Genomic DNA, 5,687 nt, shown 5'->3' on the forward strand with positions numbered 1-5,687 from the left:
CTATGCTTGTTAAATGCGCAGACAACGCTTTCAGTCATGCACAGACAGTTTACAGTTTATAAACTTACCGTGTCTAGTTTCTCAGTCTTCTGACGAAAATGAAACCAAAATTGATAGAAACTGAAACAACACTGGGGGTTTTCCCTGCAGGACAATAGGAGGTCCAATATAAAGTTAAAACAATTTGAAATTTAAATATGTTTCAAACGTTCTGCAAAATAATCAAATAAAAAAAAAAATTGAAAGCAAATTATATCTTTTTAGTCCCCAGTTTTCGTTATAGCTTTCAAAGTAGATTGGATTTTTGACCATAGCTAATAATCAGTGAAATATTTATCAAGGTACTGAGACTAAGTTCTTTCTCGTATATTGTTCGTTCTTTGTCTTAACCATGGAGAAAACACAATAGGTGTTAAGTCAGTTTTGTCTTGTAGATCAACCAACAGAAACGTTTCGGTTATCTAATTAATACACTATTGAAGGATTGTTCACAGTCCTGGGCCTTTCAACATAAATCTTGGCATCATTGTTTGCTCTTTTGAAGTTTCTCAGGCTTAGAAACCACCCCAGTTTACTATTAATTTAACTCCGTGTGGGCTGATTGATAGAATTTACATTCCACGCCGGTTCCTGTCATAGACAGACTGACTTGCTCTGAAGAGAAATAAGAGAACTAATGAAAGCTACTTTTGCCATCGTTTTGTTGTAAAATATGGAAGGCCTTGAATTAACTTTTCGTCAGTAAATACTTTATAATGTACTTTGTACGATTTGATTGATTTCCAACGCCTTTTTTCGGTGGCAACAGACATCAGAACTGACAGAGCCACAAACGTTTTTGTTTACTAGCAAACAATGGAGTTTGCAATTGATCATCACTTTATGATTTCTTGAATTTCGTGGCTATCAGAATAACGCTTATAATAGTATTCCAACTGGTTAAGACAGAAACTAGACGATGCAAAGTTAGCTAGAATTGTACTTACCGGCCGCGTCGGACCTTGCTTTGGAAAGTGAAACTACGAAAACCGCTCGAGGCGTTCTAGAAATTTCGAGAAAACACTGATTATCATAGTACGCCAAGCATGGAAGATGTATTTTGAAGTTTCTGGAGTGTCAAAACGTAAGCTTGACAGGATGCAAGATAAGCTGAAAATCCTAGCGGGGTGTGGAAAGCGGGATGCGGGATGAGAGCAGCATGTGTTGAGTTCAACCAGGAAATGCGGGATAAATTTGAAATTGATGGACGGGATGCGGGATGAAATAAAAGTTACGGTTACAAAGTGACTGGAGGAATTAATTTACCTTTTGTGAGTGCTCCGAGACACTAATGAGTTGAAAAGGAAGAGTTTTTTAAACAGATTGCCAATCGTGTTTCGGTCACACGAACGTCGCTACTTATAACTGGATTTGATTAGTCTTTAAATACATGACTCAGAGTTAAAAGTAGTTAGTGATTAGCTTGGACGTTGCGGTCACTAATTCTCTCAGGTTCTGACTTTGCATTGAAAAATGAAATTGACTGTGAACAGTTTACATCACTATTTCAGTCTGCTATGAATATGTTATAACTAAGCTAAAATCATCATTTATACCCACTAGCTTTGGTGAGTCACCAGAGTGAAACCAAGACTAATACGCGTCAATAACAGGACCTTTTCCCCTGAAAAGTAAACAAAGAGGGAAAGTTTAGCAAATTGTTACTACTGAAAAACGGTGAATCCAAACAATCATTTCTGTGACTAAATTTTTCGCGTGACTCACTTTTGGCGCTTACAGCAGGAAGAAAATCAGTCACGCGATTGGTGACGTCTCTTCCAGTGTAAACTCTAGATCTTGTATATGTGCACGCAACTAGTCACAAATAGCTTACAGTTTATAAACTTACTGTGTTCGGTTTGTCAGTCTTCTCCTTAAAGCGGAGCGACTGTGAACAGTTAACGTGATGATTTCAGTCCAATATGTATAACAAAGCTAAATCTGATTTGCACTCACCACTTTTGTTGAGTCACTAGAATGAAACTACAACCAATATGCGCCGACAACGATAATATTTCCTGTAAAAATTGTTAAGAAGGAAAAGTTAAGCAGATTTTTACTCCACAACGGTACCTCCAAACAATAATTCGTTTGATTTATTTGTCCACGTGACTTACCGCGCTCAAAAACTGAAAAAAATCAGTCACGCGCGCGATTCATGAAAAATCTCTTTCAGTGTAAACTGAAACTATTAAACATCGCTTTGAAATACTCGTTGTATGTGTATGAAACGGTATCAATCACGAACAGCTTAAAGTTTACAAACATACCGTGCTCAGTCTCTCGATCCTCGGACGAAGTTAAATGAAAAGTGATAGAGACTGAAGAACAAAAACAAATGCAAATTATTAACAGTGGAATTTAATTACTGATGGCAAAATCCAATGTTTATTAAAGCATATTGCGTTGTTGACTATAGTTAATAGATTGAAATGATTATTAAGCCCGACAAAGTTCTTTGTTGTATGTTTTTGTTTTCATTTCGGTCTTGACCGTGCATTAAACACAATAAGTGATTATTTCTGTTTCACAGACTATATAACTCGAGTAAAAAGTTTCGGTTATGTGATTTATGCCTACTTAATGTCGTTGTTCCTAGCGAAAGTAAGTTAACCGTGGCGACTTGCAATTGAACCAGAGCTATTACTCAAATACAAACAACTCGTGATGGCCTTAATTGGGGAACACTGCCTTGCGTTTGGTTAGCCCATGCGACTTCCGGCGATAGCGTGACAAAACAACCTCACTTATCTCCCCAGCACCACGAGCTGAATGGCAGACAGCATGTGCTGGATCGGACAAGAGTATCGGTTAGCAAGCGATGTTCGAAGGCGATGAAAAAACTACAAGCTTAGGGGAAGTCGCTGCGCAGACTTAACCGGACCACACAGGAGTGACCCTTTGTTTATTATGCAGGAATACATGACCAACCTCTTCTCCAAAGGGAGGGAGGGAAAATTAAACGATAGATTTACAATAAGTAATAGCTACGTTGCTTAGACGAACTCAGAATGGACTCTGAACAATTTTCTGAGCTTTTATATGGAGACGCTCGTCTGCTTGTAAGCCAGTAGGGAAGGCTGTACTACCGAACAGCTTACCCTAACACGTGTAACATCTTAAACATGAACAGTGCTTTAATGCTTTGCACCAATGCTATGGTACGTTATAACGTTCAGAAGGTAACGAAACTACAGTGTTTTAGGTTTAGCTACAATAAGGCTCACAGTTTGCTGACCTTTGAAATATAACTGCTCAATAGCTCTACAGAAAGTGATGCCGCCATGAACGGCTCATTCATAACGTACGTCACGCTCCATTAACTATATTTTACTGGCGTGACAGTAAAATCTCATTATATATGATCGCAAAACGAAAGATTGTTTACTGTTGTGGACCTTCCAACATAAATCGTGGCATCTTTGTTTGCTCTTTAGAAGTTTGGCAAGTTTCTCCTCTTCTAACTATGAGTTGATTAATGAATAAAGTTTACATTCCTCGCTTTCTTTTCATAGAAACTAAATGACTTGCTCACAAGACAAATACGACAACTAAAGACGAATGGCTTTTGCCATTGTTCTGTTGTAATTTCTCATATTTGTTATACGCGAGCACTCATTTCATAATTTAGTTTGCACAATCTCATTGATTTCCTTCTGCCGCCATCTCCTGGCAACAATATCAATTCACAGAGCTAAAAACTTTCCGTTTCTTACAGCAAACAATTGACTTTGGGGTTAATTATCACTGCATGATTGTTTGAAGGTCGTGGATATCATAATCGAGCTCTATATTATTCTAACTGGTTAAGATAGAAACCAGACGATGCAAAATGAAACCCCGAAAACCACTTGAGGAGTTCTCGATGTCTCGAGAAAACACTGATTGTCATAATACGTCATCCATGGAAGATCTATTTCTAAGTTTCTGGAGTGTCAAAACATAAACTTGGCAGGATATGCGAGAGAAGCTAAAAATCATGGCAGGATATGGAATGCGGGATGTGGGATTCGGGGTAAAAATATTTGGCCTGAGCAGCATGTGCTCATTTCAACCAGGAAGTGCGTTTAAATTTGATATTGAAGGACGGGATGCGGGATGAAAAACGGCAAATCACAGTTACTCAATGCCTGGAGAAATAAATTTACCTTTCGGGAGTGTTTGGAAACACTAATGAGTTTCTAAAACAGTGATTTATACTCACTGGTTTTGGTGAGTCGACCACAATGAAACCAAAATGACTACGCGTCAATAACAGGACCTTTTCCTCTGAAAAGTAGAAGAAAGAGAAAAGTTAAGCAAATTATTACTGCGCAAACGATGCTTCCAAACAGTTATTGGCGGGACTCACTAACTGCTCCTGCAAGAAAAAGAAATTAGCCACGCGATTCATGCAATCCTCTTTCAGTGTAGATTTAAAGTATTAAAAATCAGCTCCACTTACTATGTGTGCCCCCAGCGCTACCAGTCATAGACAGCTTACCGTGTTCAGTTACTTAATCTTTTGATGGAAATGAAACTAAAAGTGATAGAAACTGAAATAAAACTAAGGGAGTTTCCCTGCAAGACAATAGGAGTTCAAATAGGAAGTCAACACAAATTTAAATTGAAATACGTTTCAAACATTGATCATAACAATCAAAGAAAATCACTCGAAATCAAGTTGCATGTTTCTATTCCCATTCTGTGTTAAATACTGACAGTAAAGTCCAATAGCTTTGAAAGTATACTGGGTTTCTGACCATTGGTAATAAATGGAAATGGTTATTAAGCAAGACAAAGTTCTTTGTTGTATGTTCTTGTTCGCTCTTTGGAAGAGTAAGTAAAGTTAAATCAATTAGCACTGCGCAGACGATGCTTTTAAAGAATTATTCGCTTGACTCACTAATACTTGTAATAACATGAAGAAAATCGGTCACGTGATTCATAATTTGTTCTATGTACACCCAACTCTATCAGTCACAGACAGCTTGCTGTTTATAAACTTACCCTCTTCAGTTTCTCGATCTTGTGATGAAAGTGAAATCAAAAGTGAAAGAAACTGAAAAGACACTGTAAGAGTTTCCCTGCAAAGCAAGTGGAAGCCAAGGAAAAATACAAATTAAATTTTGTATAATTTTCAAACGCGGCTCAAACCAATTGAACTAAAACACTTCTTCTAAAGTGTGTTATTACATTTTTTGCTACCTCCATTTCTGCTCATGGATGTTATATAACATCCATGAGCTTAGGAGGCAGTCGGATGGCGCTCACTCACTCACTCACTCCATTCTAATTAATTTATTCATTAAACCTGGATTAAACAATTTTCTCCTACCTCCCCTGCTAAGTATTGTTTTTGTCCAAAAGTGTTCAGTTGTCTTCCGGAAGGTTCTTTGACGAGGGGGGACTAGAAAGGCGACCATTTTTGCCCGATAAATCGAGACCCTGGGTACGAGTTTGTCGAACACCTCGAAGATTGAAGTGGGCTATTTTGCTTTCGTGTGATTTTCTTTCGTAAATATGTTGTTTTTTGCCTATCGGCTTTTGCTCACACCTGGATGAAAGCTGATAGAGGTATTTATGACTGTGGTCATGTGTCGTTCGCAACAGCACGATCGCCGAGGTTAAAGAATTGATACAAGACAGCCGGGAAGACAGAGCTAGAA

General features: G+C 38.1%; 1 long non-coding RNA gene across 1 annotated transcript; it reads right to left on the bottom strand.

Annotated features, from left to right (window-relative positions):
• Positions 1-982: 982 nt before the first annotated feature.
• LOC149107817 (uncharacterized) lies at positions 983-4,757 on the bottom strand. The gene is made up of 5 exons (XR_016209152.1): positions 4,244-4,757; positions 2,310-2,360; positions 1,996-2,057; positions 1,600-1,663; positions 983-1,042 (listed from the first exon to the last, which is right to left on the bottom strand). It is a non-coding gene; the product is annotated as an uncharacterized LOC149107817 (long non-coding RNA).
• Between the last annotated feature and the right edge of the window lie 930 nt (positions 4,758-5,687).

This window comes from Orbicella faveolata, unplaced genomic scaffold, assembly GCF_042242905.1.
Source record: "Orbicella faveolata isolate gen_17 unplaced genomic scaffold, um_ofav_v1 contig_26, whole genome shotgun sequence".
In the NCBI taxonomy this organism is placed as follows: Eukaryota; Metazoa; Cnidaria; class Anthozoa; order Scleractinia; family Merulinidae; genus Orbicella; species Orbicella faveolata.